The sequence below is a fragment of the Sminthopsis crassicaudata genome, chromosome 5, assembly GCF_048593235.1.
Source record: "Sminthopsis crassicaudata isolate SCR6 chromosome 5, ASM4859323v1, whole genome shotgun sequence".
Lineage (NCBI taxonomy): Eukaryota > Metazoa > Chordata > Mammalia > Dasyuromorphia > Dasyuridae > Sminthopsis > Sminthopsis crassicaudata.
In genome coordinates this window covers 13,607,609-13,632,129 of record NC_133621.1, presented here as the reverse complement: position 1 = coordinate 13,632,129, position 24,521 = coordinate 13,607,609, and the positions used below count along the sequence as shown (strand labels likewise).

At 44.6% G+C, this 24,521-nt stretch overlaps 1 protein-coding gene across 8 annotated transcripts in view; it reads left to right on the top strand.

Moving 5' to 3' along the window:
- The first annotated feature begins 14,648 nt into the window (after nucleotides 1–14,648).
- The window catches only part of OSBPL3 (oxysterol binding protein like 3), a 138,617-nt gene continuing 128,744 nt past the window's right edge, over nucleotides 14,649–24,521 (top strand). For 4 of the 8 annotated variants that reach the window (XM_074268701.1, XM_074268699.1, XM_074268700.1 and 1 more), the window contains exon 1: nucleotides 16,352–16,600. The gene's annotated coding sequence lies outside the window, so the exon portion shown is untranslated. Of the gene's footprint in view, nucleotides 14,776–14,909; nucleotides 15,027–16,343; nucleotides 16,601–24,521 lie in introns of those variants that run through there. The other 4 variants (XM_074268698.1, XM_074268697.1, XM_074268696.1 and 1 more) reach the window with 4 other exon arrangements.

Genomic DNA, 24,521 nt, shown 5'->3' with positions numbered 1-24,521 from the left:
CTAAAATAATGTTTTTCAATCCAGTGCCACCTTTGCCTGAAATGCTAGTATCTGAGAACATGTGGTGCCCAATGGAAAATGTTTTCTTTTGGCATTTAAAGGGCCTGGGGTTTAAATCCTAGCTCTGATCCATGCTTTGCATGGAATTTTAGGCAGATACTTTCTTAGTCTCTGAGCCTTTATTTACCTTGTCATCTGTAAATTGGGGGTTGTCACTGGGGAGAGGGATTAGTTTTGTCCCTGAAGGCAGAACTGGAAGCAAAGGGTGAAAGTTGCAGGGGGGTCTCCTCTCTTTCCCCTGGGCTGCTTTGTTTGGTTTGGGGGCTTTATCAAGGACAATATTGACCAGCTGACCAGCCAATCTGGTGACTGGCCTCTAATTCTTGTCACCTGAAGGCACCAGGGAGGTTCAGGTAGGGGAAGAGAAGAATCAGAGTGTACATGAAAGCAGTCTCCAAGTCTTCTGAGGCATGTGGGATTGGATTTGTTCCCAAGGGAAGAGGGATTGGCTTTGTTCTTCTCAGTCCCAGAGTGCAGAACAGAGCCATACGCTAAAATTACAAAGAAGCAACTTAAGACACATTTTGGGTTAAAATCAAGAAAAACTCCAACATTTGGCATCATAACAAAATGAAATCAGCTGCCACTCAAGGGATTTACCAGGATCTTCCTCCTTGGCCCATGCCGGCAAGATTCCAGCCAAAGGTGCTGGATCGTTTGCTAGGGATTCCTTAGGGGTTATTGGTTGGACCCAATGCCTGTGAGATCCGTCCGGCTTGGGGTCATCTGTGCATCTTTGAGCTCCTGTTTCTCCCAAGGGATTCTCCATCAAAACTATCATTCCCAGGTTAAAACAGGGAAAATATATTAGCTTTGTGCATCTATAAGGAAGAGAAAGTGGTAATCACCATGCCCATTTATTCATTCTTCTCTTTGCAGTTGCCCCAATGAAAGCATCCCAAGCCCTGGCAACTGTCAGGACTCTGCATATGGGGGATGGAGGTTTTCTGAAGCCCTTTCCAGCTCTAGTCTTTTTGGTCTTAGTCATTTTCTTCAGATGCATTTGGAACCCTAACTCTAGATGAGTGTTGGTTCTAAAACTAGAATTGCATAGGTATCAAAGCACTCACTGCTTATTGTTGAGGGAAAATCCTGCTGTCATTAACTGTGGGTCAGGCCATTGACCAAGACTGTAGAACCAGTGGCCTTGGTCTAGTCAGAGTTTAATGGAGACTTTCTGTGTGCTCAGCTCTCTGACTAGGGTATTTGGGATCAAAAGAACAGGAGCTTGTTCCTTACTGCCCTCAAGAGCTTATACTCCAGACGCCCATCAGTTGCAGAATGGCTGAATGAATTATGGTCTATGAATGTTATGGAATATTCTTATTCTATAAGAAACGATCAGCAGGAGGATTTCAGAGAGGCCTGGAGAGACTGACAGGAACTGATGCTGAGGGAAGTGAGCAGGACCAGGAGATCATTATACACAGCAGCATCAATATTATGTGATGATCATTTCTGATGAATATGACCCTTTTCAACAAAGAGATGATTCAGGCCAGTTCCAATGGTCTTGTGATGGAGAGAGCCATTTGCACTAGAGAGAGGACTGTGGGAACTGAGTGGGGATCACAACATGGCATTTTCAGTCTTTTTGTTGTTGTTCGCTTGCATTTTGTTTTCTTACTCATTTTCTTTCCTTTTTGGATCTGATTTTTCTCATACAGCAATAGAGTTCTATAAATAGTTTAGAGATATTGCATTTAACATATATTTTAACATGTATAATATATATATGGGATTGCCTGCCATCTAGGGGAAGGGCTGGGGGGAAGGAGGGGAAAATCTGAAATACAAGGTTATGCAAGGGTCAATGTTGAAAAATTACCCATGCATATGTTTTGAAAATAAAAAGCTTTGGGGGCAGCTAGGTGGTGCAGTGGATAGAGCACCAGCCCTGAATTCAGGAGGACCCCAGTTCGAATCTGGTCTCAGACACTTAACACTTCCTAGCTGTGTGACCCTGGGCAAGTCACTTAATCCCAGCCTCAGAAAAAGAAAAAGAAAAGAAAAGAAAAGAAAAAGCTTTAAAAATTAAAAAAATAAAAAGCTTTGATGGAATTACAATACCAAAGAAGGGATGCTTCAGTCTGAAATAATTGGACCTCATTTAACCTGAGGTTTTTTCTTTAGTAATCTCTTCTCTCTGGAATGTGCCTGAAGCAAAAGAAATGGGATCAAAGATGGCAGCACTAGAAGGAACTTCAGAGAACATCTAGTTCAACTCTCTCATTTATAAAAAAGGAAACTGAAAGTCAGAAAAATTATTTGTCCAAGGTCATACATCTGTCCCAGAATTTGTGAATTAGAAAAGCCCTTGGCAGCATCCAGCACAAGCCCTAAACAAAGGGATCTGCACTGTGATCCTGTTGATGAACCCAATGCCTCTTGGGAGAACCCATGATACTTTTAGCCACTCCAATTTTACAGGTTATCCTCCCTACCCACCCACTGACATCAACCCTCAGTTGCATCTTCTACCCATTACTATTGACTCTGCCCACCTCTGTGAAAGAACCTGACCAATAATTAAACACTGCTAACAAGTAAATAGATTTGAACCTAGAGCTCCTTATTTATTTATTTATTTTTTGATAAAAAATGTCATTTATAAAATCTGTGACCATTCTGTCTATCGTAGTATTTTTTTTTACTTAAAAAAAAAAAAAAAAAAAAACAGAACTTTACTTTTTAATGTAAATCCAGTATAGGCATATGTATTTATACAATTATCTTGCTGTACAAGAAAGATCAGATCAAAAAGAAAAAAAGAGAAAGAAAATAAAATTCAAAGAAACAACAACAAAAGAAGTGAAAATGCTATGTTGTGATCCACATTCAGTTCCCACAATCCTCTCCCAGGACTCCTTATTCCATATCCAGCTTCCCTTTCACAGTCCTTGCTGCCTTGGACCCTCACCATTTTTTTTTTTTTTTTACACAATTCTAATAAAATATCTAGATAGTTTTTCAACCCACATAAATTGGAGCCAGCAACTTAGAAAGGTCCATTCACTAACAGAGGCAGGGATAGTGAGAATATTAAAAAGGGAGGGCTCCATCAGGCCAGAAGAGGTGGGGGGGAAGGGGGAAGCATAAAAATCTAGCCCAAGGAGTCTGAGCCTTACTATAGAGGCCCAGTCCCTGAGCCCTCCCTTTACTCATAGGTTGTTAGGGAGTATTAGAGCACAGAACCACAATGAATGGCTCTAGTGATGACCCTGAGCTCACGGTAGAGCTAGAGATCAGACCTATACAAGGTCACACAGCTTAATAAGCATCTGAGGCTGTATTTGAAAGAAGGCCTTCTTGATTTTTGTTCCAGAGCTCTTTCCAATGTACCACCCAGCTGGTAGAGCTTGGACTAGAGGCCAAGTAAAAAAACAAACAAACAAACAAAAAAAACCCCTAAAAAACAAGCTTCACAGTTAGAATTGCACAATGTAGAGCTGGCAAGGGCTTTAGAGAGCAAAAAATTCACCCCTATCCCCAGTTTGGTAGATGGCTCAAGGCAGTAGGCAGCAGAGCTGGATTTGAACCTAAGATGGGTTCAGTGCCCAAGTGGCCACTGTAGAAAGGAAGAAGACTGAGCAGGGGGGACTGCCTCTCCTGCCATCCCATGTCATGGTGAGCATACCTTCACGTCTGCCCCAGCCCACCCCATTAGGTCGTAAGCTTCGGAAGAGCAGAGCTCCTTCTCCCTATGTCTACCTCTGCAATTTCGGGTCTCCCACTGGGAGAAAGGACTAAAGAAATATTTGTTGAGTTGGTGGTTGGCTGTGGAGGCCAGAGGAGAGGGAGGATTCAGCCACAAGTCTCCGAGGAGGTGCCTGGAGAACTGGAAGGCCGGAGTGGCCCAGACAATAAGAAGAATGGAAAGGGGAGCCCATAAATTGTTCCCAACATGCTGTGTTTTTGTTGTTGCCTGGCACCGAGACTTTGCTCTGCACAACAGCCAGAGGAGGATGGGAATCGAGACTCCAGTGATTTGCTGCATAAATCTGGGTAACAAGTTCTGGGGAATGTGACTTGGGCAGGAAGCGTGACTTCCTGGAGCTTTCAGCATTTATTTCTCTTTTTCTTTTGAAAAAACAAACTTAATCATCATTTTAACAGCACACAAACAGATGCACATAAAATAAGAAATAAAACCATGCAAAGAAGCATGAAATTCCGGGGCCAAGAATGAGCTTCACAAATCCATTTGGGACAAACAACGTGGAACTTGACCTCAGATCGACTTATTAAATAAATTGATTTGAGGAATCCGAAAGAGACCCTGGGCTCTAGGAGTGGGAGGTGTAACAAGGAGAAGGACGCAGAAACCTTGGAACACCATGAAACCACAGCTAACAAGGTTGGGGATGGGATGGAGGCAGCGGGTGGAATTAACCTTGAAGAAGCTGACCAGGGGGCAGGTCCATGTTGTGGGGAAATGAGTCATCTAGCAGCTTTGGATTTTTGACTGCAGCAGTTAGTCTCACTAATGAGATGCTAAATGCAGGTGTTTCCACTCCGACAAGAGAAAGTAAATTTCACTGGCGCCTTCTAAATGTTAGTGCCCTGAGACAGAGTCCCTATCACTTTCCTTGGTTACAAGGTATACCTTAACCAAGCCAAATAAAAACAGAGCAACCAAAAACAAACAGATGAAGGAAACAGTTGCTCTATATGCTCTTCTGAATCCCTCTGAGACTCCATTACTTTGAGCTATTTTTTCCCCTTTCCTTTCTCTTATTTTTATTAGCAATGGTGAGGCAATTCTGACTCTGCAGCATCCCTTTTTCCAAGTATTTCCATAGTTCCTTGAATTATGCAAATATGGCATCTTACATTTCCATCATATTAAAATATCCAAATATATTCAGACCTTCCCCAATCATGGACCACATATGTTATTTCCAGTTTGGGTGTTAATATTGATTATTAGTGTTTTGCTATTACAAATAAAGTATCTGAATATTTTTAGAGGGCTAATTCCTCCAGTCTTCTCCCTCTATCACTAAATGATGTGTTCTCTAGGTCAGAGCAGAGTTCATTTGGTGACTCTCAATACACACACACACATGTATGCATTATGTTGCACATATGTATATTCATTATATATTCTTCAGCATGTTTGTGCCTAGTTGTCCCTAATCCCATCAACAATGTGGCTTGTACAATATTCTGTGCAGGTCTTAGAGTCAGCCTCAAGCTGGGTTTAATTTTGCCTTAGATGTTTATCAGGACTGTTAACCCTGAGCAAATCACTTATCATTTCAGAAGCTTTTTTTTCTCATCTGTAAATACTACAAGACATCCACATTATCAAATGGCCTGTGATTTCATGGCTATTGGTCTGGCCTCCATGGTAGCAGATTTGAACCTACGGTGACGTTTGAATCCAGTCAGATTGGGGGCCATACTCCTCCACAGATCCCAGAAACACGAAATGTTCAATTGGAAAGATCATGCAGCCCAAATGAACAAAGTGCCACGATATCACATATGTAGAGGGTCCTGCCCTCACTTATTTCCCATTTCATGGGCACCAGTACAACACAACCTGCCCACCTCCGTATTTGTGTGACTACAGATACTCAATTAACCTCTATAAGACTCTTTTTATTCACTTATAAAATAGTAATAATAATAATAATAATAATACCTTTAGCACTTACCTTCCCAAGTATTTATGACATTTAAATGACATAATCGACATAAAGTATTTCACAAACATTACAGTCTTATATGAACACCAGTTGTTATTAACAGAGAGTCTGTTGCCCAGCCAACACTGAATTTTATCATTTTTGCTATTTTTGCCATTCTGGTGGGTAGAAGACATTATCTTTAAGTTCTCAATTTACATTTCTCAAATAATTAGGGCACTCGATTGGCTTTTTCACATGGCCATTAACAATTTGCATTTCCTTCTTCAAAAATTATCAGTTTTATCTTTTGAACACTACATCATAGCGTACACGAATCATTGATATATATCAATTCCCTTTAGATCCTAGACATGAGGCCTTCAACTGGTAGATTGACTGTAAACTTGTTCTACACCAATCTATTTTCTTTTTAAAATTTTAGCGCTATTGCTGTGTAGAGGTATTGCTGTTTTTCACACATCAATTTTCTCCTTCTTTCATTCAACCAATATTTATTGACTTAGGTGCCAGTCACTGTATGGGGTGTCAGGAACACAAAAGAAGAAGCAGATCTATCCCCAATTTAATAAGGGAGTTGAGACCTGTACATGTAAATATCAGACTAACTTCCAATAAGTTTATTGGTCACAGACTCATGACATCAATTCACGATGGTGGGGTAAATTAATATAAGACTCTGAGAAAAAGCCTGGATTGGCTGCCAGATGTGGATATTAAATAATCTGTATATTTTAATGGTGGTTCCATAGACCCATTTCCCTTTGTCCTGGTGAGCCGTTTCCTTGTTTGTGATTTCTGCCCTGCATTAATAAAGATACTGCATATAATTTAAAAAGATGTATACATAGTGTACATATCTTACACATATATGTGTATTTCACATACATCTATGAATGCAGGTATCTGCTATATCCCACATTAAACTCTGAGTTTTTATGATCAGGGTCCATGTTTTTACTTTTCTTTACATTCCTAGGGCTCATCACAGCACCTGATGAAAACTAAGCACTTAATAAATTGACTGATTTGATTACATTCATATCCATTTTCTCTCTCCTCAGAAGAACAAGAAACAGGTCACATCTAGCCACGACAAACAGCCAGTCTCACTGATGTGCCCATTCAATACCTCCCTAAAAGGCCCATAGGTTCCCATTAGAGACTCACAACAAAATTATAAGACAAGAATTGGAGATATCGATGCCATATTTAACAAAAAGGAAGGCTGAGATTCTGAGAAAAATGACTTGCCTAGCATCACACAGCTATCAAATATCACAGGTGAGGTTTGACAAGTCTTCCTGCCTCTGTGCCAAGCACTCAAGCAGTAAATAGAAAGAGTTCTTTCTCATACAGGTATGTTTATTCCGTTTTTTGTTTGTTTGTTCGTTTGGTATTTATTTTCAAGATGCTACATCTTCTCCCCCTCTCTTAATTTTTCAGTTGTGTTGCTTCTTCTTGACCTCATTTGATGTTTTCTTGGCAAAGATACTGGAATAGTTTGCCATTTCCTTTTCCAGATAAGGAAACTGAGGCAAGCAGGATTAAATGACTTGCCCAGGGTCACACAGCTAGTAAGTGTCTGAGGCCAGATTTGAACTCAAATCTTTCTGATTCTAGACACTGCAGCACACAACGGCCCAGAACAAAAAGTCCTCTTCTAGTCCTCAGCTCAGAGCATGCTTGGTGAGTAGTGTGAAAATGCCCAAGAGAATCTGAAGCTGGAGATAGAGGGAGAAGAGAGAGAAGCAAGAGAAAGAGAGAGAAGAGAGACAGACAAGCCAAGATAGACAGACAAAGACAAGAGATATACACACAGAAAGAGACAGCAACAGACTGAGAGACAGATGGAGACAGAGATACACAGTGACAGAGACAGAGACACAGAGAGAAACAGAGAGACACACAGACAGAAATAAAGAGAGACAAAAAAAGGGAGACAGAGATAGAGACCACACACAGAGAGAGACAGAGACACACACAGAGACCACAGAGACAGACACATAGACACAGAGAAAGAGAGAGAGACAGAAACATATAAACACACACACAGAGAAAGACATAGAGAGACAGAGACACACACGTGCACGCGCGCGCGCGCACACACACACACACACACACACAGATAGAGGCAGAGACAGAAAGACAGAGATGGAGAAGCAGAGACAGAGAGAGACAGACAGAAAAACAGATAGAGAATGAGACAGAGGCAAAGAGAACCATAGTTGCTCCCAAGTTAGATGATCAGACTTTGGGTGGCCCTCTTGAGTTCTGTGCTCCTTTACAAAAGTAGGGGAAAGTGTGGGCCAGGAGAGAAAGTGCCAGTTCTGGAGTCAGAAAGATTTGAATTTGAATCTGACTTCAAATACTTCCTAGCTTTGTTACGTCAAAGAAACAACATCAAACAAAGACTCAAACAAAGGTGAGTTTGTACCCTCACCTGTAAAATGGAGGCAAATATTAAGTTCTGCAAGCTCTAGCTCCCGGGATTGTTTTATAGCTCAAATGAGACAATGCACACAAAGCATTTTGCAAACTTTAAGAGTCATATAAATACCAGGAATTGTTTACTGTTCACTGTGAATCGGAACTATAGCAAAGGCATCTTGCAATGGAACTGGGGAAGCAGGATTTTCAATAGCATTGGAAGAGCTTCTTAGGAGCTAGCACTTAGTGATGTCCACCCAAGGTTTTTGTTGGCTAGTTTTACAATTAATAAAGGCAAGGGATTAGAGATTCAGACTCAGAATAGAGCTTAGAGGCCATCTACTACAATCTCTTCATTAGACAGATGAGAAAACTGAGGCATCAGAAAGTTAACTGACAGTCATACAGATAGTATAGGACTAGAGCTGCTAGATGGCGCTACAGTGGATAGAATGCTTAGTCAAAGTCAGAAACACTTATTCCCTTGAGTTCAAATTTCCAGCCTCAGGTACTAGTTGTGTCACCCTGGGTAAGTCACTTACTCAATTTCCTCACCTGTAAAATGAGGTAAGGAAGGAAATGGCAAACCGCTCTGCTAAGAAAATACCAAATGATATAATGGACATGGCTGAAAAATGACTTAACAATAATGGATCTTCTACGAATTTTCTTTTTTGTTTTATTTGGGTCTTCAAGGCTGCAAGCAATTTGATAGAGGGGCTAGTAAGGTGGAGAAGACAACTTCGTAGTCCAAGGAAACCGAGATAGTAAATGACAGGCATAGATTTGAATCTAGATCTTTGGACTTGAAATGAACTCCTTTGCTCTACACCAAGCCCCCAAGACTTGTCAGATAAAGTCTATCTGAATGTGAGTTAGTCAACAGGAAACTATTTGCCTCCAAAGCCAAGCTGGGTGATTTTAAAATGTAAATTCGGCTACCTATCTAACTTGTAGTTTGAAAATATTTAATTAATTTGTTTCGAGGTAGTGGAGAGACAGCAGAGCCTGTAGTCAAGAAAATTTGAGTTCAAATCTACTTTCAGACTGTGGGGAAAATAATTTATTACATTGTTAAGGAAAAAATTATTATATTGTTTTAATCCAACCCTATGTAATTAAAGGTGGTCCACACCCAGAGTGTCACCTGACTCCAGTAATCTCTAAGAATGCTGGAGATAGCTTCAAGGTCCTGGATTAAACAAAGCATTCTTGTTTTGGGTTCCCACACCCAGGTCATGTTTGGAGTTTACCCAAGCTGGTGTTTTGGTTTTGCCCAAATTTTATTGGATGTTTAGCTACTCAAATCTATCTCAATCTGGCTTTCAAGTTACCTTCTCAGCAACTTTGCTTAACTATATATAAGTGTGGCTTAAGTGTTGGTAGCTAAATCCTACATAATGTAAAGCTATCAGAGCCTAGAGGAGAGGAAGTCTCTTTCCAGCTCCCTGTCCTTTACCAAATGACTTAATATATTTCTTTCTAAAATGATTTCAGATTCTACAGCTCATTCTCACAAAACAAGATACTTATTGTGTGAGCTTGAGAAAGTCACTTAAGCTGTCTGCCTCAGTTTCCTCAACTATAAAAACAGGAATGACATTAACACCTACTTTGCTTGGCTTTGCTTCCTAAACCTATTCCTCTCCATGGGTCAAATCACAACTGTCAGAGCTAATTCTCTCTTGAATCTATGATTGATTCTTTTCTCTGCTGCTAGAGAGTCACACCCCTTCAAGCCTTTTTTTTTTTCTCTATTCTTTCTGGTTTAATAAATGTTTATTGAATTGAGATCTCTTGGAGATCAGTACTTCTTGAGGTGGCATATTACAGTGGACAGAGTGTTGAATTTAGTCAGAGGACCTCTTTTTTTTAATTAAAGCTCTTTATTTTCAAAATATATACATGGATAATTTTCAACATTCACCTTTACAAAATCTTGTGTTCTAAATTTAATCCCCTCTCCTAGACAGCAAGTAATCCGGTACATATGAAATATGTACAATTCTTCATGTATTTCCATAAATATCTTGCTGCACAAGAAAAAATCAGATCAAAAAGAAAAAAAATGAGAAAGAAAACAAAATGCAAGTAAACAACAACAAAAAGAATGAAAATGCTATGTGGTGATCCACTCAGTGCCCACAGCCTCTCTCTGGGTGCAGATGGCTCTCTTCATCACAAGGTCATTGGAACTGGCCTGAATCATCTCATGGTTGAGAAGAGCCACATCCATCAGAATTGATCATGGAATGATTTTGTTGTTGCCGTGTATAATGATCTCCTGGTTCTGCTCATTTCACTTAGCATCAGTTCATATAAGTCTCTTCTGGTCTCTCTGAAATCCTCCAGAGGACCTCTTAATACCTACCTCTTTGGGTCTCAATTTCCTTTTTCATAAAATGTGATGGTTAGACTAGGTGGCCTTCGAGATCCCTTTCAACTCCAAACCTATAACCTTATGATTCAAAGATGGTTGTAGTAATGAATCTAGCAATACTTATTCACTTACATTTGAAAAGAATGTCTTCTCTATCAATGATTCAGTGGAAATCACAGTTCTTACGTTATGATAACCCTCCCAGTTTTAATATCTAAAGATTACAGTCGATTTTGCACATTTTAATAATATTATTAGCTGACATTTCTATACTGCTTTGAGGTTTGCAAAGCACCTTACCTAAATGATCTCATCTGATTTCCGCAACAATGCTTATAGTATGGGGGCTATTATAATTATTTTATATATAAGTTGTATAAAGCTCAGACATGCCCAAGAACCATACCCTTCTTTGTCCCCAGGACCAATGAACTATACAATACATCATACTGTCTCTCCATTCTCGCTAACAATCAAAACAGAACATTTTTCATAATTTGACTCGATTCTCTGCTCTGCCATTCATCTTCTCCCCTTTTCAAGTTACATTAACCTGGTGGAAACTCATCGACTCTAGGTATTCTTGGTACAAAGAGAAGCCCGTTCAGAGAAAGGCTTATTTTCAATTTCAGAATGTGAGCTCACACTTTAATAGACCATCAGAGACAGAGCAAATAAGTTACAGTTACCTCCCAGAAGCGCTAATTTAATCTCAAAATGAAATTTGCAGTTGCCTTGGATCAATGGGGAATTATAGTGAAGTAATCAGGATGCTTCTCTTTTGATTAGAGCGATCCTACACAAGTTCAAACAACTACAGTGAGAAAAGAGAAATTAACACATGGGTGAAATAAACAATTTGCCAACTGATTAACTGGATCCAACTCAGAGGGCCCCTGTTTTCATTTCTGGAATCAGCGTGAGCATGTGCAAGGTGAAGAATTCTGAAACCAGTGTCAGGGTCCCATGACCTCTGACTGTAAAGTCCGACAGGCTCTCAGCCAGCTCTGTAAGAGGACATGGAAGTCCGCCCGAGGACCCTTCTGGAGTCTTATCAAGAAAACACTTATTAATGGCCATATGCTGTAGAATTAACTCCACTCAAGCCCTCTGCTGTGAACTGTGCTTTTAGACACATACCAGATGATAATACAGTGTACAAGATTCTCCCTCGGGACAGTTACACAGGACAACACACATAGACCTACAAGAAAAGCCCTTGGATGACTGGATTCTCTGAGCATCTGCCATTCATAGGTTTCATCTGTTTTTTGTTTTTTTTTCCCCCCATGTTTTTATCAGCTGGAAGGGTCTCGTGTAAGAAGTGGCAGCCCCCAAAGCTCTAGTTAGCTTTGCAATTATAAGCTGGCTAGTCTAACCATCACATTTTACAAAAAAAGGAAACTGAGACCCAAAGAGGTAGGTATTAAGAGGTCCTCTGGAGGATTTCAGAGAGGGGGGGGGAGAGAGACTATCAAAGAAGCTGGGGGTAGCAGGTACTGCTTTCTGGCTTGCCCAGTACAATTGTTCCGCTTCCCTACTGGTGGTAACAAATTGTTTCGGAGTTCCCTTTTAGTCGTGGGTTAGTAGGACTGATTTTAGAAGATTAAGGAATGGGGAAATATAATAAGGTAAAGAGGAACCAAACAAAGCTTATGGGGAAACTTTGCAAGTATGAACTTGCTACAGACTAGGGATTCTGCAGGCAGGATTATTCTAAGAATTAAGTGACTTAAAGATAGAATTCAATAAGTATTTATTAAGTATCTAGTCTGTTTGGAGCACAACACTGGGAAGGAGACTACTTGATGGGCAACTGTTTTTCTTATTTAGTCATTTTAGTTGTTTCTGGTTTTTGGTGACCCCATTTGGAGTTTTCTTGGTAGAGTTACTGGAGTGGTTTGCCTTCTCCAGCTCATTTTCCAGATGAGAAAATTGAGGCAAACAGGATTAAGTGCTTTGTTCAGGGTCATGCAGCTAGAAAGTAACTGAGGGCAGATTTGAATTCAGGAAGATGGATCTTCCTGACTGCAGGCCCAGTGCTGTAGCCACTGCAGCGCCTCCCAGTAGCTCTCATAAGCAATAGAGTCATTGGTAATCACAGTAGCTAACATTATATAGGGCCTCCTATGTCTCAGTCATGATTCTAAGTATTTTGCAAACATCTCATCTGTTTCTCTTAATAACTTTGAGAGGAAGGTACTGTTCTTTTTTTGTTGTTGTTGTTGTTACTGAGACAATTGGAGCTAAGTGACTTATCTAAGGTCACACAGCTAGGAAGTGTTCAATGTCTTTGGATTTGAACTCAAGTCCTCCTGACTTCAGGGCTGGTGCTAAAGGTACTATTTTTAGCCCTGTTTTCCAGATGAGCAAAATGAGGTGGTTAAGTGACTTGCTAGGATCTAAAGTTGGATTTGAACTCAGGTCTTCTTGACTATTTTTTTTTCCCTGAGGCTGGGGTTAAGTGACTTGCCCAGGGTCACACAGCTAGGAAGCATTAAGTGTCTGAGACTAGACTTGAACTCGGGTCCTCCTGAATTCAAGGCTGGTGCTCTATCCACTGCCACCTAGCTGCCTCTCTTCTTGACTCTATTGCCTGTGACACCAGTTGCCCCACTGAAGAGATCTGAGCAGAGGAGTAACATGACCAGATCTATTGAGGAGGCACAGGGAGATGAAACAACATCATCCATTATTAAGCACCCAACTGTTTCCTCCACCATCTTTTGATCCAGCACATTCTCTATTCAAGTTCCTCTCCAAGATCTCCCCTGAGCTTGGGAGGCACATGTTCTGGCAGCTCCCTTCAGCTTGGAAAGCCTTCTGGGACCAGGCTAGTGGTTGTGTGTCTAGCACTCTGGGATCAACTAGAGAAGCTGAGGATGGAGATCCTCCTCCGTGAGTTGGCCATGATATTTTAGTCACAAGAAAACTCCAAATGGAGTCAAAGAGTCAGACAAACGAAGGACCAGGGAACAACCACTTCATTTCTCTCTTGGTAAGAATTTAGGGTTTTGAACTTTCCATTTGAATCCAAATCCAAATGAAGTGACTTGTCCAAGGACACACAGTCCCTAACAGACAGAGAGTCAGGATCTGAATTTAGATCCTCTTACTCCAATTCTACTCTTTCCTACTAGATTTATTTTGAATTTTGGAATATTTTAGTTATATTTTTCACGTCTTATATTTCCCAGATGGAAAGCCGTCTTTCAGAGCACTTCTTGGTTCTGAAGCTATGTTACACGGGAAGGCTTGCCTTGGAGAGTTGAGAGGATTCCTGAAGCAACAAATGCCATTTCCTCAGCAAAGGAGCCACTGACTCCGACGACAGCCCGAGATGCTGGAGAAGGGAGGGAAACTGTTGGCAAGAGCCGGAGGAGACGAATCCCAGGAATGGGGTGCCGTGCCGAGCCCGTGATTTATCCCTTTAGACTTTTAGATTGTTACTTTTAAAAATCCATCTCAGCGGAGAATGCTAATTTTAGAGCATTAATAAGCTTGTTCAGGAATAATGGGCTGTGCGCGAGGCGAAATCTTTTTTTTTTTTTTTTTTTTTTGGCCATTTTTTTTAAAGGGCCAGAGACGCTCACCTGCTTTATCTGGGGAAATAAAAATGTCCAGGGACACTTGGGGCTACTTTTATTCTCCTTTGGGCTGGCAGGGCACAGTCCTGGGAAGGTATGCTCTTGATTCACTATTAGGAAATCGTTATCCCCCCCCCCCCACACACACATTCTTGTGCACACACATACACACTCTTGCACACACACACACACACATTCTTGCGCACACACATACACACTCTTGCACACACACACATTCTTGTGCACACACATACACACTCTTGCACACACACACATTATTGCGCACACACATACACACTCTTGCACGCACACACACAATACACACTCTTACACGCACACATACACACACACACACACACACACACACTCACACACTAAGCTATTCCCGGCAAGTAAACGCTTCCCTTTAGGCTAGAAGCCCTCCCTCCCTGTCCCCCCCAGCCCGCAGTGGCGGAGTTCCCAGTGGGCACAGACAGGGGGAGATTTGGTGACAATAGGAAGCGGGGGAGGGGAGAGGAGGAGCCGGAGCGAGCCAGAGTCAGCCAGAAAGACGGAATCGGGCGAGACGGAGGACTGGCGGAGGGAAGAAGCAGGAGAGAGCCGACGCAAAGTTTGCCTTCCCTATAGAATGAGGAGAATCCTACGGCAACTGCGGAATCTCCAGGTGAGAAAAGGCGGAGTCTGAACCCCCGAAGAGTCAAGGGTGGGAGGGGAAGGGTTAAAATGGACCCTGGGGGAGGGGAAGGAGGAGGGCGGGGCGGGGAAAGATAGACGGACCCACGGAGAAGCGCAGAGATAGAGAGAGACTCGGAGAGAGAGAGAGACGTAGCCGGACGAGGCTGGGAATGACAGCTCGAGAGGCAGGGAATGACCGCTCGGTCTGGTGCGTGCACGGTTCCCGCACTGTCTGAGAAGGTACGGAACAGGACGCCTTTCCCGGGGGGGCGGGGGGGGGGGGAGAGGAGGAGGAGGGGACACGGGCTCCAGCTCCCACCACCCTCGGATTCGGAATCTCGGGATGCCGCCGAGGCCCCTCTCCCTGGCCCCAGTAAACTTGCCCACTTTACTCCGCACGCGCGGGCTCCTCTCACCTCCAGCCTTCCGCAGGGGGCAGGGTGGGGTGGAGGCACCCACTCCCCAAAACGAAACTCTCCCGGAAAATCGGGAGCGGGAAGAGAGAGAGGGAGACCCCCGGAAGGGAAGAGCCGTGCCCCCCACTAGTGAAATGGCAGCTGCCTTGCCCCTCCCTCCTGCCCCGGTTTGGGTTCGGCGGGGGATCTTTGGGGGGTTGGTGCGCCCATGCCGGAGAGCCCTTTCATTTCTGGCTGCCTCCGGGCATAGCTGGGTTTTCCTTCCTGCCCCATAATTCGCTTCCCAAGTGCCGGACAAACCATCCTATTGATCGCTCTCCCCCAACGCGCCCCCCCCTCCATCTCCACGCGCGGACACACACACACACACACACACACACACACACACACACACACACACACACACACACGCGCACGCACAATTTCTGTGGGCTCCAGCGCCTCTCAGATCCGAGCCCGCAGCCTCCACATCTGCATTCATCCGCATCATTTTCGCCGCATCTGTTGCTCCCTGCGCCCCCCCCGCCCCCCCCAGCCGCGCCTTTTGCTTCCAATTTGATCCCTACTTTCCCCGATCCCTCCCGCGGCTCGCGCACCCCCGGTGCTAGTCACATTTGGCCCCGGGGACATTTCGATGGTTTCCTCCTCCCCCGCCTCTCCACATCTGTCTCCCCCTCCACATTCTGTCTCGTGGGTAGCCATTCATTTCCCTGAGAGAGCTCCCCTCCCCTCCCCCCTCCCTTCAGTCTGGCACGGAGAGGAGCACGCACTCCGGAGTCACAGGCCCTGGGTTCTAATGTCACCTCTGCTGCCATTGGGGATCGCTCACCCCCGGGCTTGAACACCCCGATTTGTGCCCTGAGAGGGCTGGCCTTTGTGGCCTGGCGGGTCCTACCGGCTCGGGAGCTGGGATTTTAGGCTCTGGGGGCCCCTCCTCCGCTTCTTCCACCTCTGCCCCTACCTGGCCCCTGGGAGAGGCCAGAGCTCCCCGTGCTACGTCATGGAATCCGCTCGCTCCTCCTCCCGGCCGAGAGGCGGCCCCTCATTGGTGGCGGAGCGCGTGCCCCGGCCCCACCGGGCGCTCGGGCCCCACCCCGGCCCCGTGGGGCCCCGCCCCCGGATGGCCGGGCTCCGCCCTCCCAGCCCGCCAGGCCCGGCTGAGCGGGCAAAGTTGTGGCCGGAGCCGTGGGCGCCGCCTGGGAGCTGCCGCCCGCCGGCCCCGCTCTTCTCGCCCACCCCGGGAGCAAGAGGGGCGAAGCGCGTGGCTCGGGCCGGTTCCGGGCCGGTGGTCGCGGGCCGCTCGAGCCGGCCCCACGTCCGGAGCGGCGGCGATGGCGGGAGGCGCGCGCCTCCTCTGCTGCCTCCCCGCCCGGCGCTCTTAACCTTGGCGGCGTGCAGGTGAGCGGGGGTCGGGCCGGGGCCGGGCTTGGCGGGGTGGAAGGGCTGGGGCCGGAACCAGGGCCGCGCCGGGGCCACGACCGAGGCGCACGCAGCCCGGGGCTGGGGACGGCAGCCCGGGGCGCTCCTGCGGGCCGGACGTCCCCGAGTCTGCCTTCCTCCCCCGGCCTGAGCCAGCTGGGCGCCCCCGCCCGCGGGGCTGCAGCGCAGCCAGAGCCGAGCCTGGGGAGGCCCCCGCTCCCCGCTGCCGGGGCCCTGGAGCCGCCTCGCCGGCCGTTGCCCCTGGGAGCCGATGCCCCTTGCGGAGTGGGGTAGAGATGTGGGGGGCCGATCAGTCTGACCCCCCCCCTCCGGATGCCAAGGTCAGCCCCTCTGGAGACCCAGCTCGGGAGGCGGGTGCCCAGCTTTCGCCACCTCCCTGGAGAGGGGAGGGGGCGGGGTGCACCGGCAGCCCCGGGAATTCAGGGCTGTGCCCGCGGAATTGGCCATATCCACTGGCTGGGCGGACCTGGCATGTGCCCACGAGGTGCCCCGCCCTGTCCCAAAGACAAGGTGTGCCTCCTGCTGGGGATGACCCAGGGTCTGGCTGCCCGCCCCACCATTTCCCTTCACTCCCCCAGGCTTCCTGAGACCTTTGTGGGGCGCGGTTGGGATGACCCCCTTCTGGGGCTTCCCTTTGCCTCCCAGCATTTGCAGCCCTGGCAGCTGGAGAAGCCCGAGCTTCGAGTTGCCAGTCCCCTTGCAGCCGAATTTGGAGCCCCCCTTTCCTCTCCCCACCCAGAGCCTGCCCCCGTCGCTCTCCAGCCTCCGTCCGGCCTCCTTTAGAAGTACCTGAGCAGCCCCCGGGCTGGCTTTGGACGGAACCGTCTTCCTTAGGGTTTGCTCTCAGACCCACGGAGGGCCGTCCGCCCCGGTTGTCCCCTTCACCTTGTGGAGTCTGCTCCTTGTGCTAATACTTTGCAGGAGGTCTGCTGGAACTTGAATCGCTTTGGTGGGTGACTGGGGGGGGGGGGAATGCCTGTGGAAGACTTGATTCTCTGCCCCTCCCCCACTTGCCTCTCGAATCTCTCCTTTCCTACCGGAACTTGTCCTCTATGCTGAGGCAGCTTCCCACCCTGGATCCCGCGTTAGGACCCTCCAGAGCTGGGAAGGGCTGGGATGTTTGATGCCAGGATTGGTTACTTCCTCATCCTGTGGGTGAGACTCGGGAGGTGAGAGATGCATGGTGGAGGCTGCTAGCTAGCCTCCTCACCTCTCAGAGACTCGTCCTCCCTGCCAGACCCCCAGGGCAGGCTTTTGGAGGGCCTGCATCCATGCCTGAAGTCATTGATTTTAGTATTGCCAGCAAGGACAGAGGTCATCACCCTCTTGGGCCTGCCTGCCCAGGCAGCCCTTGTCTGTGTTCCTGCACCTCTGAGTACTATGTATTAGCCCATGGCCCCCTTTCCATCCTTCTCCTGGGAAGAGAGAGCTGTCTCAGAGGGCAGAAACCTTGGGCGTGAGTCCATAGGCAATTTTCTGAAACCCAGAAAGCTCAGGGCCAGCCTCTAATCCTATTATATATAAAAACATTTTGTCAACAGTTGGGCCCTATAGCAACCTAAAGTGTGATTGTATAATTAGACTAAAAATAACAAAAGTGCAGGAATCGGGCGTCCTGGGAGTGCTCACTGGGCTTAAAGTCCCGGGACTGGGGGGTCAGAGTTCGCTTCTGCCACTAGGAGACTTTGGAGGAGTCTCTAGTTTGTGGGACCTTTTCCCTCATTTATAATCTGAGGCGAGTTGAACTAGATCAATTAACCAATAAGCATTTTCCAAGTTCTCGATCTTTGCCAGACATTACTGAGGATGCATAAAAAGGCCCAAGCAGGCCTTTCCTTCTAGGTGCTTGCATCCTAATGGGGGACACCCCGGAGACGAACCTTGCTCTATCTCAGAGAGTCCCCCAGTGGAAGCTTCCATTGACCCCTCAATCCTCTGAATCTAGTCTCTCCTCATTCTATCACTAACTAGCCATGCAACTTGGGACAAGTCATCTCATTTGTCTTATTTGTCAAATAAAAGGCTTGGATGATATGATCTCGAAATCTCCAATATGGTTATGGAATTCCGATCCCCGATAAGGAGCAAAGGCCTATTCCGAAGGGAATGTTACACTGTTCCCTTTATAACTAATTCATTTGGTGGGTCATAAAAATGGTGTGGTTGGTTGATTCCCTTTGGCTTTCCATTCAGCCCAGTATGTCTGAATTGATGCTCTGAACCTGTAATTTTATTGACATAGGAAGCCCCTTTCCTGAATGCAGAGCAGAGCTGGGTTTGTAATTTATCTTAAGTCGAGTATTGAGACCTTCACTTCTCCATGGCTCCCAGGGTCAAGGTGCGTCAGAATCAGGACCAGAATTCAGCTCATTCTCACTCCCCATAACCACCTTTATTGGTACCCCTCAAGTTCACTAATTTGGCTTTAATTATAGGCTCATGTAAACACATGTTGTGGCCAGAGTCCTTTTGTCTTCAAAATAAGGAAAGCTCAGTCAAACTCCTCAGATAAAGAACAAGACCCAGTAACCTGAGGGCTGAGTCGCTTCCCACACTTCTTTAATCTTTCCGTTGACTCTGTGATGTACACAGGCCTGGTTCCACCAGTGAAGCCTTCGGGATGTTGCTTGAGCCCATGTATAAATAAAGGATTTTAGTTTTTAGGAGAAGACAAATCAATCAAAGCAGAATTTGCTTTCTAGTTCCTCAGAGATATTGTCTTTTATAAGATATAATGATTTTTAAGTATCATTTAGTATTTTTCATCATTAGAGTTTGTCAAACAATTTTAGTATTATAATGTATAAAATATAATGATTTAATGATTAAGTATCATTTAGTATTTTTCATCATTAGAGTTTATAAAACATAATTTTAGTATTATAATGTATAAAATATGATCTTAGTTTTAGTATTTTTATTATGATAGTTTATAAAATAATTTTAGTATTTATAAGATATAATAATTTTTACTAGTATTATTATTACACTAGCAGTAATAAATACAATCCTCAATTTCAACCAAGAAACTACAATGAACTTGGGACCCTGTGAAGTCAGTGATTGCCCCAAAAGCCCAGATCTATAACAACCCATAAAAATTAATTTTTAAAAAAATAGACATTGCTATATCACATAATTATAGTCTCCAAATATCCTAGAAGGAAAAGTTTTCAATGTAGTCCATGTCCCACTTCCTCTTGTAGTACTTGCAAAGTGGTGGGTTCTACCAAGAGTAGAACCTCTTCCCATTTTACTGCTGAATAAAGAGACTCAGAGAGTTTTAACTGACATGTACACCTACTGTGTGTCGGGGATGAAATTTGACTCCTAGCTTTCCTGACCCCCTTGTTGGGAAGAGTCTTTAGGCCTGTTAGTACCTACTGACTCCTCCTTAACCAAGCTAATGTTTTTCGAAGTTTTCTAACAGTGGGGTTAATCTTGCATATCTAATGACTGTCATTCACTGGTTATAATAGTTCCTGTTGGTTGAGGACTTTATCAATCATCTTTGAGACAAATAATGCTTACTCATGGTATGGCTCTAGAAATAATACTGTTTTCTGAAACGTTAAAAAACAGACCAAAAAAAAAAAGATTCTCAGTGTTCTTGTTATAATTGTGATTATCGTTTGTGATTCAAGGTCACATTGAGGTGTACCTAAATGGCATTTTTCATGAGTTTTTATAGTGAGGAAATATTCAGAGCCTGGTTTCTAACTCACACTCAGCCTCTCTGTCCTTAGCCAGGCTGGTCCTCCGAGATAGGCCTTAGTCAGTAATTGGAACCAGCTCAATGGTTCCTTCCAAAATTCCAATTCCTCTTTCATAGCCTTTGATATTCCGTCGATCTACAATTACTTACCTGGCAGGTAAATGTTAGACTCTGGAGAGACAAGGACAAACCAGATCTCACCCTCAAGGACCTCATTCTATAGTCAAAGTTCCCTACACTCAAGGCATCAAGGAAGGACTTTGGTGGAGAATGGTATGTTTGAGGCTCTTAAGAAGGAGAAGGGAGGGAATTTCCAGATTTCCCCAGCTTACTCCCCGAAAGAGAATCCCAAATTCTCACCCTTTATGCCTGCTAACCAGATATTGGTTTATCAGGCTATATTTGCAGGCAGATTTCTGTTATCTTCAGTACACAAGGACAGATGTGGTATGAATAAGGCCTTCTCTGTAAGCCTTGTACTAAACTGTCACAGAGAGTGAAGGTGACCTTCCAGCCCCTAAGATTCCACCCTTTACTTGCTTGTAGAAATTTAATAGATCGATTTAGGTTTCTTCTCCTGATGACCTTATTTAGCAATTGGTGAGAGGGAGAAGGTAGAAAAGTAAGGTCACAGGTCTTAAGAGGATACCTGAACCGATGCCAGAAGGTGATTAGGGAAGAGAACTAGAGCCACACTGGGTTGTGGTAAGGTGTGACCTTTAAGAGGATGCCTGTGGCCTCTAGGTAAACACCTAACTGAATGGGCCCTTCCCCTTGCCCTCTATTCCTAATCCTTAGAGGCAGAACCAAAGTTCTATAGCAAAGAAAGGGTTCTATACAAGCCCCTAAGATGAAAAGTCTGTTGTTCAGTCAACATGTTATTTATACTGCTATAGAAGAACAGCAACGTTGTTCAAAGGTGTCAAACGCAGGTACAGGGAACACGCCTGACTATGGCTATAGAACCAGATTTAAATATAATCAGGAAATACTGAGGGAAAATCACAATGGCGCATCAGGGAAGTTAATTCCTGATTTTCTAAATCAATATGCTGTCACAGGTTCCATATGTATAGTTTGAGTTTGATATCACTGTTATGGATGGATAACCATTTCTGCTTTGTTTGTAATGCACTATGGGCTCTTCCAGAAGTCTTGTTCTCCAAACAGAACATACCCCGTAATGGGGACCCTGAATGTCTCCCTCACCATTCACCATTTCTTCCTGCCCCTTTTTCTTATTTCTACAGCAACCAAGCTGTCTTAGATTGAGGGCTCCACCTAGTGGCTGGCAGCCCTGTTAAAGACAATGTCTTTTCCTCCTCATCCAGGAGACCTCCTGCAATATGATACTCTCTCCTTTTCCTGTTTTTTTCCCCAGACTTGTACGTGTTAGTTTTACCTCATTTAGTTTTTTTATGCCATTCATCCCTCTCTTCTCTTCCCTTTTCTGTTCAATTATTACTGAAAGATCCTAAATGCCTCCAAGTACTCAGAAGCCTTCTTTAAGGCTTCCAGAAAGGTTTATTTATTTATTTATTTGTTTTTCTGAGGCTGGGGTTAAGTGACTTGCCCAGGGTCACACAGCTAGGAAGTGTTAAGTGTCTGAGACCAGATTTGAACTCGGGTCCTCCTGAATTCAGGGCTGGTGCTCTATCCACTGCACCACCTAGCTGTCCCCAGAAATGTTTATTTACTTTACTATCACCCTTCAATTAAGGCCTCTAGTTTTCTGCTTTTGCATCTTGCCTTCTTACCTAGCATTTACAGTTTTTTGCAAAGCTCTTTATATGTTATTTCACTGGGTCCTCATGATAATCCCATTGAAGGTGTTAATATTTTCCTTTGTTTTACAATGGAGAAATTTGAAGCTCAGAAGTAAGATGACTTGCCCAGGGTCCCACAGCGACTATGATCAGAGGCAAGATTTAAACTGTTTTCTTGACTCCAGGTTCAGTCCTGTTTCCATGGCCCTCTCTCGATGCCTTCATCTTAGAATATGAATCATAGGAGAGTAGAGTTTGTGATCTAAATTTGGGGTGTGGCGCTTAATAAGTCAACGAAAGAAACCTATGCATCAGTATTGATTTTATATATTTATACACATACATGTATAAATTATATATAATTTCTAAAAATGAGTTTCTTGATTTTCTTGTTTTCTGCTTTAATGCTTAGTTCAACAGTGCTGCTGTTTGCTTTACCTGAGCCCAGCATTTTAACCTCACTGTTAGTTGAGTAGATCTTTTTGGACTGGCTTAAAAACCTAATCTCTGTACATAAAATTGGGAAATATTGGAAAAAGGATTCTGGGCTGCAAATGGCTTGTTACCAAGGAACTTTTAGAATGTACTGGTATATGACTATATGCTCTCCTCCCCAGAATTTTTTGAGCAGCCTTAATTGCCTCCTATTTCCTTTCATTTCTGAGCACACTCAAGGAGGAAGAGGAAGGATCCTAGTAGGACTTTGTAGGCATAGTGTCCAAAGCTTCTTGGCCCAGGAGACCCCACATTTAGTGCTAGAAGTCTAGTCACACTTAAGGCGAGAGCAGTAACTTGCTCCTTGTCTTCAAATAATTAAAGAGCTGTCACGGGATGAGAAGTAAGAGTTTCTGCTTGACCCCAGAGAGGGCAGAATGGAAAGCAAAGGGCAGGGGCAGCTAGGTAGTAGTCGATAGAACACTAGCCTTGAATTCAGGAGGCCCTGAGTTCAAATCTGGCCTCAGACACTTAACACTTCTGGCTGTGTGACCCTGGGCAAGTCACTTAACCCCAATTCCCTCAGCAAAAAAAAAAAAAGAAAGAAAGAAAGCAAAGGGCACTGGGATGAGAGGTGAAAGGTAATGCAAAGATGTAGCTGTGATAAAGGCAATGGTTGTTACAGGCAGCTGGGTGGCAAAATGAATAGAGACTGAGGCTTGGAGCTGGAAAAACCTAAGTTCAGAACCTGGTAGTTACTGGCTTTGTGACCTTGGACAGGCACCTCTCAGCCTTAGTTACCTCCTCTGTAAAATGAGAATAACAATCATATCTAAATTAAAGGATTATTCTAAGGACCAAATGAGGAAACATACTTAAATTCCTTTGCCAATTTTAATTAAATGCCTAATTATTAGTTATAACAATACAATAAAAATAAAATAAAATATCATTAATGCAATAACAATTATTATAGCCATCCGGAAGTAGGGTCAGCCTCCTTTGGAGGTAGTGAGTTCCCCCTCACCTGAGGTTTTCAAGCAAAGGATGGGCGTCCTCTTGTTGGGGATGTAGTAGAAGTTTTCTGGCTAATCTGGGTGGGACTCCATGGCCTCTGAGATGATCATTCTGAGCATGGGACTTGAGTCTGGAACTTCTCAGCTGTGTGAAAAAAATCACAATTTCTGAGCCTCATTTTTTTTCTCATTTCCAAAATAATCATCATCATCACCTGTATAATCGAGAGTTGGTTTGACAAAGGGCTTTGTAGATCTTAGGGCACAATATGTGTGTAGTCTGCCAATAAACATTGATTAAGCACCTACTGTATGTCACGCACTGTGTGAAGTGCTGGACATACAAAGAAAGGCAAAAGTAGCCCCTGTCCTCAAGGAGTTCCAGTCTAGTGAGGAAGTCAATGCAAACCACTATAAAATAGATATTTATGGGGGGAAATTGGAAATAATCAAGAGATGGGAAGGAATAACATTAAAGGGAATTGGGAAGGAATGTGTGTGTGTGTGTGGGGGGGGGGAGTGTCGGCCTCTCTGGGGACTAAGATTTCCTAACGAGGAATTAGGCATGAGACTGGACCAAAAATTGTCTGTCCAGGCTGATGATGAGAGAAAGAAGTAGCCACTGGACACCGTTTTTTGTGTCTGCCGTTGGCATCTATGGGATGTCGTGGAGCCGGGAGGAAGACCCCCTCCCCCCCCACAGCAAATTTGATAGACCCTTCCCTCTCCCAGAGTTCACCGTGGGGCAGGCAGGCCCTAGAGCAGAACTGGTTAGGCCGGTGTGGATGGGCTGCGATCACAAGTTCATATGAGTGTAAGAAACTGCTGATAAAGAGACAGGAGGAGGACTTTCCAGCTTCCAAGCACTTCTGTTCTTTGGTGGGTACGGGTGAGGGAGGAGGTTTATAACATGTCCACAGATGAGAAAAATAATTTCCAGATGGGAC